We start from the raw sequence: 16,101 nt of genomic DNA, 5'->3' as shown, positions 1-16,101 counted from the left end.
TATAACCTCCACATTTTCCTGAATGTCTGTGAGATGGTTGTTGGCTCGTAGCATGTGGAACATTGTAACTTTATCAATTTTTTAAAAAGTTATATTATTCTTACATTGATTAAGGAAGTTTCTTCTTCTAGCTGAGTGACATTCCTGAGAAGCCTAATAAATTTTTTAATGATTACCTTGGATTCACCCACTATATTCAAAGTTTTGACACCATTGTCCAAGAAAATTTTATCTCCTTTCGAGAGTGCTAGAGCTTCCGCTTGGTTTTTGGATGTGACCTTGAGTCCCCTGCATATTTTACTTTAGTTTTTTCTTCAAGGATGATTATTACCACTCCCGCTCTAGCCTCCTTGGAATTACCTTTTGATGCGCCATCAAAATACAATTGGTTGTTCTTGACTTCCCTTTTCCATTCATTGAAATCATCTCCTTTCATTCTAATAAAAAAAATCGGGATTTCATTGGATCTTAAAAAGAAAGATTTTAGGGTGGGTAGGGCAAACATAAGCAAACTTTTTTCGAAAATCGACAAATCTTTCATGTTCGATTCATCGAATACCCAAGAAGAGATGACCTCGAAAAGCAACGTCACACCTTTAATTACAATTGTTTCTAAAATTTGACGTGATTTTGAAAGATAGCCATATTATGACACAACCATATCGACTAACACATGTATTTTGGGAATTCCATCCAGCATCGTCGGGGTGAAGGATTGGAGAGAAAGGCATTTTATTTCCCTAATGAATAAACAAGTCGCTACAATCATCCGCAATTTGGGGGACAAGGGCCATTGGAGCAAGGACATAGTTCCAAACTTCCAGTGAGAAGGGGCATGAACAAAACAAATGCTTAATTGATTCCTCTTCTTTTCCACACAAAACACACCAAGATGAACCACTAATTTCCCTCTTTTTTAAATTCTCAGCTGTTAGAATTTTCTCATGGACCAGCTCCCAACAAAAAATGTTTATCATAGAAAGGCCATCACCATTCCAAATTTTCCCCCACAAAGAGGAGGGATGAAGGGACGATGCAAGATTGGATAAAAGGGCATAGCCATCCTTGACGCAATACCTTTTTTATTTCCCACCCAACCAAACACGTCTGTTTAGTTTAGTCTTAATTATAGGAGAAAATCCATAGAGGCTTTCGATTAGAAGATTCCACTCAAATTGTAGATGATCAGGTAATTTTAGAGAGTGCCACCCACTCCACATGTCGTGGCCATCCCAACAAGAGATGTCTACTAGATGAGAAATCCCATGCTCAATCAGCCATCCAGAGGGAGATGGATCTATACCTTTCGCATAGTCAATTCTAATTTTAATGTGTTTCCCGTTTCAAGGATACCAACCAAGGATAAGAGGGGATGAGGCTTTGCATAATCTCCATATTTTGTATCCTTTCTTTTCCTAGGATTCATCCTCTGGTCTAGTGAGATGGTTTTTATGGAAATATTTTATGATAAAGGATTTTTTCCACCACTCATCAGAGTTCAAAAGGAGCCTCCATACTAGTTTCCCCCCCAATGCTAGGTTCATTAGTTTAGGATCCTTTATTGCCACTCATCCTAATTTCTTAGGTTGTTTGACCAAATTCCAATTTACCAGATGGAATTTATTCTCGTTACTGTTTCCTCCCCGCCATAATAATTTCTTGATAAGCTTGTTTATTTGTTGATTGATGTAGCGTGATGCTAAGAGACCAATTGCGAAATAAACTATAAGGGAGGAAAGCACTGATTTAATGAGACTAACCCACCCTACCAGGTTGAGCCATCTAAAACCCCAAGACTGCACTCTATTCCTAATTTTTTGATGAACATTCCCCCATTCTTCCGCAAGTGATTGTTTTAGGGAGATTGGAACCCCAATATATTTAAATGAAGAGCAGTGGAGATCCACTGGGATTCCAAGCAACTGGCCAATTTCATTTAGTGAGTCCCCTTGATAATTCCATTCAATTAACTCACATTTCAAATTGTTGATCATACCCCCAAAGTGAAGAAAGAACCCATCTAAGATTTTTTTGAATCTTGATGCAATCATTAAGGAGGCTCCATCAGTTAGGAGGGTATCACTTGCAATCTGGGAGTGATTGATTCCTATGAAATTTCTTGCAATACTGGGCCTTGGAAGGGATCCATCCAGTCACCCAACCTCAAGGTTGCAACTGAGAGATTCAACCATGATTATATAAAGTAGGGGGTAAATGGGAAATCCTTGATGCAACCCATCTGAAGTAGCAAAGAAGGGCCCAGGGCACCCGTTGATAAGAGGAGAAATCCAAGGAGATCCAATACAAGCTTTGATCCAAGAGATAAAATCAGTATTAAATCCTAGTTTCTCCATGAAAAGGAAGAGGAAGGAGTGGTTTACCTGATCAAACACATTTGCCATGTCCAATTTGATAACCATTCCATCTTCTCCCTCTTCATTGCTTGAGTGCATAGCTTCCTGTACCAAGATGATATTATTATCCATAATATTCGATGTTGCATAAACCCACCCTCGTTCTCAGAAATAATGGAGGGAAGTTAGGGTTTAATCCTATTGGTAATGATTTTCATAAATATTTTATAGGAGGAGTTCGAGAGAGAGATAGGATGAAATATGGAGAAGATGGTAAGATTGGCTTCTTTTGGAATCAGAGCAAGAAAGGAAGAATTGGTGCTACCCCTCAAATTCCTTTTAACCTTGGTGTAGTTTAGCATTTAAATTAGATCTTTTTTACTAACATTCTAGAGTAAATGATAAAAGATGATAGAAAAATCATCTGGTCCTAGAGCCTTCTCAGGTTCTAGATGCCAAATAGCATTGTGTACTTCTTCTTCTAGAATAACATCAGAAAAGGGACATATTAGAGAGAGGAGAGACAACCTGGAGAAGGGACCAAAGGAATTCAGAGGCCTCAACCAAAGGGGTGCACACCAAATTGAGGAGAGAATTAAAATGATTGAATTCCCGTTGTTTAATCTATGATGAGGTGTTGATTGTTCGCCCACCTGCCACCTTTATTTCCTTGATACAATTCTTGCTCTCATGAGCCATTGCTTGTTTGTTGAAGTAAGAAGCACTTGAGTCTCCAACTTCCAATCATAGACCACGAGACTTAAGCCTCCACAAATTTTCCTCCTGCCTACTTAGATTGAAAATCTGAGAGGATAGGTCTTTTTCCGTTTGAATATGTTACTCTTCAATTTGACGTTTCTCCATCATATTATAGTGTTCTTCTAATTCTTGGACTTTTTCTTTCATTTTTTCCCCTTACGGATGATAGTTTTCTTTGAGCCATTTCCTTAGATCCGCCTTGAAATTTTTTAGCTTGGATTCCCAAACAAAGTTGGAGGAGCCTTGTATTCTGAGTCCAAGATTACTTTACCATATTCTAAACATTTTCATCTAGGCACCACTCTGCATTAAATTTAAATGGAAGCGGCCTGAGGTTTTCTACTTTGTCCATGGAGATCATAATGGGGAGATGATATGAGTCTCCAAGAGATTTTATAGACGAGGAGCAGTCTAGGCCATTAAGGAGCCAATTTTTATGTAGCAATAACTTTTCTAAACAAGCAAAAATGAAATGATCAACTACCCTTCTACTCGACCAAGTGTAATTCTCGGACTTGGGCTTGATATCGATTAGATCCCAACGAACCAATATTTCCTCCATTCTATCTCGGAAGTAATCCCTAAGTGAATATCCACCTCTTTTTCATGAAGCATTCAGGACCGTATTAAAATCCCCTCCCATTAAACTATTAATATGGAGGTTTGTTTCCTTTAAACCCTCTAAAAAGGCCCAAACTTTTGCCTTGTCCCTCTGGAAAAATGGACCATAGATGTTTATGAAGGGGATTCTATTCCCTGTCTCCTTTTATTCCAAAAGAGAAATTATCCAAAACTTTTTATTAATTTCCTCTATCAGAGTAAATTTGTTGTTCAACCAAAATATTCTAATCCTCCTGAAGCTCCCCTTGAAGGTTGTGATGACCTCGCACTCTCTCTCCAAAAATTTCCTACTACTTTCATAGTTTCTGCTTCTTCTAACTTGGTTTCCTAAAGAAATACTATTGTAGGAGTTTCTTATCTAATTAAGTCCTTGACTGCTAGGATTTTTGATGGGGTTCCTAGTCCCCTTATGTTCCAGGTATAGCTTTCATTATTTAAGGGTGGGGTAAGAACGAACACCATTTATACCATCCTTGTTTGATTTTTTCCCTTTCAACAAATTTGAAATTACTATTTGACTCCCGACCTTCTTATATTTTTATGCTTCCCTTTCTCTCTGAGTCCTTTTGTTTGGTCTTCCAACTTTTTGGTTGGAGTCAATTTCCTGGCTGTTGCACTCATCAGCCTAGGTTAGAGTTTGGGATAAGTTTCATGTTACCACCTAATCCAGAACTTTGTGCAAACTACTCAGAGGAGCTTCAGGGATAGGGGCTGACTTTGGATGGGAAACTTCATCTCCTACGTCTTTCGAACTATTTTTCGCTACTCCTTCTCTTTCCTCAGGCTCGACCATGATAGTCTGGGGAGTCACTTCCATTTCCATTTCCCCATCACTTAGAACTTTGAACTGGTTCAAAGAGGAAGGAATTCCATTGGGGATGGGTAGGTTTTGAGCTTTTAATGGTGCTCCTCTACCTTTCGAAGATTTCTTGGGCTGTTTCCACTACTCATTCTAAAATTCTTAAGGTTCTAAACTTTTTTCTTACACTTTTAGTGCAATCTCTAGCAAAGTGACCATAGTCAAGACAATTTCTGCATTTCAATGGTATTTATTTGTAGTCGAATACCTATCTTTGCTTCCATTCGTCCATTTTTATTTTATTTTTTTATTTTATTTCAACTACAAACCTTTGTCGAAGTGTACTTCCACACAAATTTTAGCATAGAAAAACTAAGAGCGTTTTGGTTCAGCCTTGTCTAAGTATTTCCCAACTCCATTGCTTATAGTCTGAAAGCAATCATCCCTCTAGCAGGAGCTGGGAAGACGAGGTGTTGGCATTATGATTCAAGTGTTGTCCTTGATGGCAACTCACTCAGAGGTTGGTACAGATACTCAGAAGTTGGTTCAGGTGATGGCAACTTACTCAGAAGACAGATCCTAGTACAGCTTGCCAAGGAAGTTCATACACGCAGGTTTGTTAAGCCCAAGTCGCGTGTACACGCAGGTTGGCTTCAGAAAAAGCGCGTGTATGTGGAAAAGCACCTTTGGTCCATGGCGGTTAGTCCTTGGAAGTTGTGCCTATGGTTTCGGACCATTGTATCTCGACGGGCGTGTCGATCCCTAGTTTTGAAGTTGATGGTATTGTGTTTCTATGGTTTTGGCTCTTGGTATTGAACAAGGCCTAAGGCTATATAAGGAGAAGATCACTAGGCAAAGAGTAAGTGTGTGTGGGTGTCTGACGCAGTGAGAGGATCTGGTATTGCTGGTTATCTATTCGGGACGCTTGGCAAGGGTCGGATCTGACAGCAAAGGCAGAAGTAATCATTTCTAGATCTGCACGCGGGTTGCCTTTGGAGAAAGTGCGTATACACGCGGTTTTGGTACAGTGAAGTAGCGTATGCATGATAAGGGTTGATATTTCAGGTTGTTGCTGATTCTGGTGGTTGTTGCAGAGTTCTAGATTCTGGTTTGGGTTCTGTGTTCTTGATGACAGGGTTTCAGTGATTCGGTATTGGGTTGTTTAATGAATTATGATGCAAGTATAAGTTGATGATTGTATTGCGGTAATGTTTGCTTTGTACTCTTGGATCCAGTCTGAAAATTGATGAAACGTGGTCCCTGAAGGTTGTAGGGTCAGCACCTACGTACTAGTAAATGGATCAGCTAGTACAAGAGCTGAGGGGGTTGTAGCTCCCTTCCAAAAGTAGTTGGAAAACGAGAGAGAGGGTTGTAGCCCTCTGCAGGTTGTAGCCTGCATACTGGTAAAGGACTGCACCAGTATATTGTAAAAGAAGTTTCTCATTAAAGAAGAAAGAGACGAATTGCAGCAGGTGGTTTTCACCCACATTGGGTTTCCACCTTATATCATGGTGTTCATGTGTGTGACTCTTGTGTGATGTTCTGTTCTGTTATACTGCACCTGTTTACTGCTAAATTGCTTAATAATGTTCTGATACATTTACTGAAGATAAGATTAACTGAATCATAAGATATCTGCATATACGCTAGTTGCTTTAGACACAGTCGCGTGTACACGCGGGTTAACTTAACTGAAGTCGCGTATATGTTTCTGAGTATGAAATTGAAAAGGTTTTATTGATCTGATAATACTGATTCACCCCCCCTCTCAGTATTATTTCCAACAATTGGGATCAGAGCAGGTCCTTCAGAGGAAGCTTGATCGCTTGAAGGAAAAGATCCATCAAAATGGCTAATCCAGAAAGAGAGGCACACATCAGGCCACCAGTCTTTGACGGGAACAATTTTACTCACTGGAAGATAAGAACCACTGCATATCTACAGTCTCTTGGAGCAGAAGTTTGGGGACTCATAGAAGGAGGATACAAATTCCCATCAGCAACTCCTACAGATCCAGCAGAGAAAAAGCAATATGAGCTCAATGCCAAAGTAGTTAATGTCCTATTGAGTACTTTGACTCAATCAGAATTTATGAAGATCATGCATCTCAAATCAGCTAAGGAAATATGGGACAAAATCGTTACAAGCTACGAAGGAGATGATCAGGTAAAAATAGCGAAGCTTCAAACTCTCAGAATCCGGTATGAAACTCTTAAGATGCGAAGTAATGAAAGCGTAGCTAATTATTTCCTGCGTATGGATGAGATTGTGAATTGTATGAGGGATCTGGGTGAAGAATTTGAGGAAGTTGTCTTAGTTCAAAAGGTTTTGAGATCTCTGTCTACTAAATTTGATTCTAAAGTATCTGCCATAGAAGAAAAGGAGAATGTGCGAAAAATTACCATGTCACAGCTTCACGGGATCTTAACTGCTTTTGAAATGCGACTAGAGGTACCACCAGAGGCCGCATTCGAAGTGTCAGAGGAAGAAGATGAGGTAAATTTTGTCAAGAATCTTGAACGGGGAACTGGACGGTTCAAAGATAAGCTGCCTTTCAAATGTTTTCTATGTGGTAGAGTTGGTCACTATGCTGCTAGATGTCCTCATAACAAAGAAAGGATATATGAAGAAGATGGTAGAAGCTATTATTCCCATATTAAAAGTTCATTTAATGATAGTGAAGATATTAGAAGTCTCATGGCGCACAAGAAGAAGAATGCTTCATCCAATGATAGCGAGGATATTAAAAGTCTCATGGCACATGAAGAGAAGAATGTAGAAACTAAAGAAGCTGCCAAATTAAAAGAACTATTGGAAACAGAAACCAGGGTAAGGGAGAAATTGCAGGATATAGCAAAAGATCAGAGCTCAACTATTCAGAGACTTGAATCAAAGATCCTCTCTCTAAAAGAAGATCTTGAAGATCAAGAACATGAAGTGATCAAACTAAAGCGACAAGTAGAAGAAGGGAGAAAAGTTGAAGAAGACCTAAGGAAGCAGTATCTGAAAAAGGAAGAACAACATCAACTTGAGGTAAATATCTTGAAAGGTAAACTAGAAGAAAAGGATAAGCTTTTACGATTTCAAGATAGTTCTAAAGTCTTGGATGATATTCTTAATAGTCAAAGATCTCCTGCTATCAAGACTGGTCTTGGTTTTCATGAATATGTTGAAGGTGAATCTAGTTCACAAGGTGAGACAAGAAACTCTAATGAGAAATCTGAAATGCTCAAGGAACAACCAAGAAAAGAAATTCCTCAAGGAAGATCCTTTACTCCTAACTATGAACGTGATAGACGATTATTTCCTCCGCTGAATAAAGTTGAATGTTATGTATGTCATAATCTTGGACATGTTGCAGCCAGATGCAGAAGTAGAATGGTTCAAGAAAGATCATCTCATCCCAGGTATTTCAGAGGGTATTGCTTTGCCTGTAATGCATATGGACACAAAGCATTTGATTGTGATAGAAGGAACATGAAAAATATAAGGTGCTATACATGCAACAACTATGGGCATAAAGCAAGGGAATGCAGAAGCAGATTTCAAAATTCAAGACAAGGGGACCATACATCATCACAGTTGCAGGAATTGAAGAAAACAGAGACAGAAAGGTGTGGGATAACTCAGACAGCTGACATAACAGACACAGGGGAATCTGAAAGTGATGAAATTCAGTATTCCATCCTGCATACGCTGATAGACTGAAGACAAGTCGCGTATATACGCGAGTTACAGGCTGCAAAGTCGCGTATATGAAGAAAGGGCAGCAGAACAGACCCAGGTTCAGTCATGGTTGGCTCAGGCTCAGGGGGAGCAGAACAGACTCAGGAAATGGTTCAGACATGGTTGGCTTACACTCAGGGGGATAATATTCTTCGAATAATGCATTGTTGGCATTATGGTTAGAAGGTGTTGATAAAGTCTATGAAGCTAAATGATACATCTTACTGTTTAGGAATGGTATTGCAGGCTGATGGTACAGATCATGATGCTGTTGGTGACTTTCATAAGCCTTGGTCTAGATATTTCATCACTATGTCAAGTATCTCTTTTATGATGTCAAGGTCATGTAACGGCCTGTGTTGGTTTCCCCACTATGCCTGGGATGAATGATGAAATGTTCATGTATTATCATGTATCTTCACATGGTTAGGTGAATGAGTCAATATTAGGATATCCCCACTAGGTTGGGTGATGAATGTATGTTGAGTCTTTTGATAGGAAGGTCTTCTATGATGTATAAGTCTTTGTTCTTCTTGTAGAACATCTTTTACAGATCTTGCCTACAGTCAAGGGGAGCATGAACAGCACAATTCAGCAAGAGCAGGATGGATAGATTGGTACACTTTGGCATACACAAAGGGGGAGCACATAGTTGGAGATTTCAGCAAGTACTCAGGGGGAGTATGGACAGCAGAAGGTATACCAAAGAAGAGAATATCTTGGTCCGCCCTTTGCCCTTGATGTCAAAGGGGGAGAGTGACTTGGTGCAGTGGTTGCCATCAAGTCCAAAGGGGGAGATTGTTGGCATTATGATTCAAGTGTTGTCCTTGATGGCAACTCACTCAGAGGTTGGTACAGATACTCAGAAGTTGGTTCAGGTGATGGCAACTTACTCAGAAGACAGATCCTAGTACAGCTTGCCAAGGAAGTTCATACACGCAGGTTTGTTAAGCCCAAGTCGCGTGTACACGCAGGTTGGCTTCAGAAAAAGCGCGTGTATGTGGAAAAGCACCTTTGGTCCATGGCGGTTAGTCCTTGGAAGTTGTGCCTATGGTTTCGGACCATTGTATCTCGACGGGCGTGTCGATCCCTAGTTTTGAAGTTGATGGTATTGTGTTTCTATGGTTTTGGCTCTTGGTATTGAACAAGGCCTAAGGCTATATAAGGAGAAGATCACTAGGCAAAGAGTAAGTGTGTGTGGGTGTCTGACGCAGTGAGAGGATCTGGTATTGCTGGTTATCTATTCGGGACGCTTGGCAAGGGTCGGATCTGACAGCAAAGGCAGAAGTAATCATTTCTAGATCTGCACGCGGGTTGCCTTTGGAGAAAGTGCGTATACACGCGGTTTTGGTACAGTGAAGTAGCGTATGCATGATAAGGGTTGATATTTCAGGTTGTTGCTGATTCTGGTGGTTGTTGCAGAGTTCTAGATTCTGGTTTGGGTTCTGTGTTCTTGATGACAGGGTTTCAGTGATTCGGTATTGGGTTGTTTAATGAATTATGATGCAAGTATAAGTTGATGATTGTATTGCGGTAATGTTTGCTTTGTACTCTTGGATCCAGTCTGAAAATTGATGAAACGTGGTCCCTGAAGGTTGTAGGGTCAGCACCTACGTACTAGTAAATGGATCAGCTAGTACAAGAGCTGAGGGGGTTGTAGCTCCCTTCCAAAAGTAGTTGGAAAACGAGAGAGAGGGTTGTAGCCCTCTGCAGGTTGTAGCCTGCATACTGGTAAAGGACTGCACCAGTATATTGTAAAAGAAGTTTCTCATTAAAGAAGAAAGAGACGAATTGCAGCAGGTGGTTTTCACCCACATTGGGTTTCCACCTTATATCATGGTGTTCATGTGTGTGACTCTTGTGTGATGTTCTGTTCTGTTATACTGCACCTGTTTACTGCTAAATTGCTTAATAATGTTCTGATGCATTTACTGAAGATAAGATTAACTGAATCATAAGATATCTGCATATACGCTAGTTGCTTTAGACACAGTCGCGTGTACACGCGGGTTAACTTAACTGAAGTCGCGTATATGTTTCTGAGTATGAAATTGAAAAGGTTTTATTGATCTGATAATACTGATTCACCCCCCCTCTCAGTATTATTTCCAACACGAGGGAGCTTGATCCAGACAGGAATGGCAGTGGGAATGTCTTCATCGGGTTTGTAATCTATAGTCAATTTATTAAAATACATCCCTCTGGAGCCAAAGAAATATGGTCCATTGTGAAACATGGCCTCCTTATCCTTTTGAACTTCAAATAGAAAGACAAAAGAGTCATTACTAACAACAAAGAGAGAAATTTCACTAGTGATCATAGGAGCCCAAGTTTCTTTATCCAAGTCTCCATAGATTTGGGAGAAGGCCACATACCAGTAAATTTCCCGATGAGAGCCCTTTCAGAATACACTAGAGAATTCTACCTAGCACCATCTGGTAAGGAGACTTTCATGACCTCTATGTTCTTCTTGACGAATTTGGAGGGCGTGGATGTTGCACAACGAGGATGCTTCAGTAGGGAGATCACCATAGAATGGAAGGAAACTTCAAAATCCAGAGGGAGAGGGGGAGGCTCCATCTGCAGATGCCATATGGAAGGTAGAAGGTTCAAATATGTTCCCGTCAAAAGCTCAACACAAAGCCCAATCCCACCTCACCCACCCTAACAAGGTCATTTGTTAACGTGCATTTGCTCACATAATTTACTATGGATTGGATTTAGAGTTGATATTAGAAATTGAGATGTAATTGCATGTTGCATCATCAATAAGGTAAATACTAAATGCATGCATACCGTACCTTTTCACCAGATAGATATTCACTTGGCCTTAACATTTTCGCTCATATAACTTATTTATGATTTAATTAATGAAGAAGATTGTACATTGAGTTGTATATATAGATATATATATATATATATATATATATATATATATATATATATATATATATATATATATATATATAAACAAATAAATAAAAATACATATTTATATTGGATGAATCTATTGGAAATGTTTTGAAGATGTAGCATTGCCAAACTTTATATATATATATATGATTTGATAATTTTAAAATATAAATAAATTAAGCGTATTATAATTGTCTAATAAATTAATATATTGTGAAAATTGAAAATCAAAATTTTAAAGATATTTAAACATATAGAAAGATTTAACACAAATAAGAATATTAGAACATGATAGTTGTTATGTGTTTTTCTCAGATCCTTGTGTTCCTATTTCAAAAACTTGAGAACAAGGAGTTCTACTTCCACTCATCAAAATCTTGAAATATTTACATATCAACTTAAGCATGAGATCAATGTATCAATAAGGGATTATTGGCTAAAAGGATTTATAAACATGTAAAAACATGAAATGAATTTTCCATCAACAATGTTGCAACTGTCAAAAAATCTTATGTATGAGATGAAAATTTAAATACAAATAAAACATGGTTAGACGTTCTTAAGATAATTTTTGCACATCCATTTTAGTTTCAAGAAAAATGCTTAAAATCCCAACACAAAATTAGCTCTTCTTATTATCATTCATCCATATAAATTTTTCGCTCACTTCAATAATGGTAATGTATACAAAACACATTGTACTCTTCTCTTTAGGGAAGAAATGAACCCCAGGAAAAAGAAATTTCACATGCATTGTATTGTATACATATTAAGAAAAATGTATAGAATGTGGATATTTTCATTCCCCACATTGATAAGACCAAAACCTTCTGCATTAAAAATTCCATTGATTTCCTTCTAAACACCAATCATAATTATATATAAACAATTAGTGGATAGGAAAATTTATAAGAAGAAGATGTAAACAAACCCAATACTTTATCTCCATCTAATAGATTAACAACACTAGTGTACATTTTATTTTCACTAATAAGGTTATATGCATAATTAAGGCTTCAACACCCCCAATTTGTCCTTGCCCATATAATTGCCCATATAATTCAAATGGTTTTCAAGCTTACACATCTCTTTAGCACAAATAACTTAATTATATAATGTAGGTGCAATAATATTAGTTACGAAAAAAAACATTAAAAGAGATGTAATAAGATAACAAAAAGAATCCTTCCACTCAAAAAGAAAAAAATCACTTCTAATTTTTAAAACAAGACCATCATCACTCTCTCATTAAAGGATGTTATCTACTAAAAAGTTGTGAGATAACTTGAGTTGTGTAGAAGTCTACCAACTTGTATGGACTTTCTCTTTAACACCATTAAGTCCCAGCATGGAAGGGACATAATGAACAATGCTCTAAATTTTAAGAAGATGAGAATTTCCAGAGCTAGTAATATTAATAGCTCCATAATTTCACGCTCTCTCTTCTCAAAATACAAATCTCATTGCCTTGATAATGGACTCACTAAGCTAGTCCAAAACGTTGGTTTCAAAAGCTATTCACAAATTTTTCCACAAACTTTAAGACAAAATTTATCATTTATTAATAAAGAAATATTTATTATAATATTATTGAAAAAATTAAATGAAAGTCGGATACAAATGTCATCCATTAATAAAAACGCCTCTATTGATATATTATTAGAGAAATTAAATCTTTATTCACATCTTTACCACCAAAGCCCACATACATATTTAAACATCTTCATCTTTATTTTTAGAGATTTTTCTTTTAATTTTTTTGTTAAACTATTTATTTTATAAAGACATGTCCAATAATTCCTCAATAAAAACATTGAACAATAAACCAAGCACATAAACCAATTTCCAAACAATAATATTAAAATATAACGACTAACCTATAAAAACTGATAAAAACTGATTATTACACTTCAATGAAGAAAATTTATACTTCAAACCTTTCCTAACAATGATACAAATATAGTTTTAATGTGGATGAAGGATAATAAGAAGGTAAAGAATTATTATCTGAGAAGTTAAAATTGATGAACAGTTATAGTTTTCTTCCATTTTTAATTAGCACGTGAGAATTGAGTTTGGATATTTTTTTTTACTGATTCTAAAGTGGCAAAAAAGGTATTAATTTGAAAATTTTAGAATGGAATAATTAAACTAGTCTACGAAATTTTATCTTTGCATCAGATAAGGTCATTAACATTTTTGCATCATATATGGCCATTCACATTTTTGTAAATCCTTACCTTTCACATGCAACGAGGTTTTAGGAAAATAGTTTCTGGCTTGTGTGTCATTTTCATTATGTTAGCCAATTCTCTTCTAAGATGAGAAATATATTTTCATTTTAATTTATTAATTTTCTTCCAACTAAATATAAATATTTTTGACATCAAAAAACATTTCGTTAAAAAAAATATATATGTGTATTCAACGAAATGTAAAAAAATAAAATAAAAAAATTCTTCCAAATTGTAGAGTAACATATTATCGAATGGATAATATGACACATCATAATTTTTAAATATAATCACACATGGCACATATTTTATTTGTTTTATTGGTACTAATATTTATTATGAGAAAAAAAAGTTATATATAGATATGCAGTTGTCTATAACGCGACTTTTTGAAAGCTTTTCCGGCGGGTTTTTTCGGTCGAAATCCGACAGGAATTTATTGGAATTGCAAGTTTGATAGCTAGTTTCTGCACAATGAAAGCGTCCCAGAGGTTTTTCAGGGTGCTGAATCCAAATATGCAGTTAAAAAACCATTTTAACTGCAACAAATCAAGATTTAACCTCAATTACTTCCGCCGGATTCCGTCACAGGAATCTCCAAAAAATCGCATTATAGACAACTCCTATAGATATTAGCAACCAGTCATTAAGTAGAATAAAGAAATAAAATTGTATATGAGTTATAAATCAATTAGAATCACATTCACTATAATTTATAAAAGTTACTAACTGAATGTTCTTTATGTTTAGGGATATATATTTTCCTTGTTACTTTATATTAATTTATTTCTGAAAATTAAATTAATGTAGTTATTATATATTTTTAGCAATATCTATATTAATAATATTTATATTAAATTTTGGGAGGTTAATGATAACATAAGTGTAAAATTTTCATTATTTAAAACACTCAAGTTTAATAGAAATATATACTAGTTTTATTAATTATTTAATTTTATTTTTCTAAAATTTCTGAAGTTAAGGTTCTCTATATAAAGAGTTGAAAATTGTACATCATTTACTTTAGCACAATTAACAAATTTCTATGAAATAATGAAATATAATAAAATAGAATAGAAGCTAAAAAAAATGAGATTTGTCACTCTATAAGTCCAAATATCATCGTTTTCTACAAAGAGTCAAGAAAAAGTTTAGAGGTTAAATTTCATCCATAAACTAATGGTAAACCACTTATAGTGAGTATATCATGTCTATAATGAGTTGAGAATCTCCTTCCACCACATGTCTGGTTTAGTCTCAAGTCTTGGAAATCAATATTCCCTCTTCGAAGGCTTTCAATTATGTTGCATTGGTAGTGTTATATCATATAATGCTTAAATATATGTAAATAGGGGATATTAAATGATCCCTCAAGATATCTATTGTTGTGCAGACAATCCTTTCTGCAGACAGAAATGGTCCCTGTAGTCCCGTGGGAGGATCTAGCAACTACAGAAGACAACTACATGCAATCTTTCCTAATTCATACTAGAAAGTACAAAGGAAGATAGATGTCCTACCTCTCTCTGATGCTAATACCCTTGATGTCGACCTTGAATATTTGGCTTCTAAGATCACAATCTCCTCCTCGCTGGTGTAGATGAGTGTCTGCAAGAAAGATCAAGTGGAGACAACAAAATTATGCAAATCATAATATTTTATAATACAAATTATGTAACATATCAAGGAGGATTACAATAAATAAACAATAACTGACACATTTATGGAAAGAAAACACATATTGTATTATTAATAGATGAAAAAGAGAGCATTACAACCAATGAAGCATTGATTTTGGAAGCCTCCTCCAAGTGAGATTCCAAGTCCAATCCTTAACATTCAAATACATTTTATCCTTTGCAAATGGGAAGCATTGGGGCACAATTCAGCACTAGGATTGCAACCAACCAACCAACAGCCAACCATTAGTGGATGGTGGGCAATTAATTTATAGGGAAGGAGATGGAATTGAGGATCCATGAAAAGAGGGAGGAATTCCACATATCAAGGGAGAGATCCATGGAAGTAGGATCTAGGGCCATGAATGGGAGGTCTCGTTCCAATCTTCATTCACCTGACATCACATCATCATTCTCGAGCCTTCTAGTAGGAGAATCTTCTCATCCATTTTGGGAAAAAAATCTTGAAGAGGACTAACATGGATTTTCCTAATAATTTTTTTGCTCGCAACGATAGATATGTGTAATGCCAGAGGTTACTAGCGTGGATTTTCCTGATAAAAGTTGTGTTGGGCTTGCAAAATAATGTTTTTGAAAATCTCTTTAGAATGTTATCAAGGAAAGTTTTCTTCCTCTTCTTCAAGGATGTTCTAAACATGTTTCATGATTAATACATTGTTTGGGACAACTTTCATCACTTTTTGAAACTTGTGACATTAACGACACAAAATGTGACACTTCAGGATATGAGATTAGGAGTGTGACAAAATATTGTATAACAGATGCCCCCTAAAGCATGAAGTCAAAACATGAAGTGATGGCTGAAGTGATTTAAAAGAAACGACAAGGAATTAGAGAACGATTGTTAGGAGACCTGCAAACCAATATAATACAATATATCTAACATCTCTAATGTAAGTATGCTTAAAGTGTAAGCATCTAACAATACATGGATCCATGACATGGATGTAGCCATCTGTATAGAAAGAATCACGTTTACAATCATGAATACTTAA

This window comes from Pinus tabuliformis, chromosome 6 (assembly GCF_031772625.1).
Source record: "Pinus tabuliformis cultivar Carrire ecotype Pingquan chromosome 6, CPIR1, whole genome shotgun sequence".
Lineage (NCBI taxonomy): Eukaryota > Viridiplantae > Streptophyta > Pinopsida > Pinales > Pinaceae > Pinus > Pinus tabuliformis.
Note: the sequence above shows the minus strand (reverse complement) of the source record.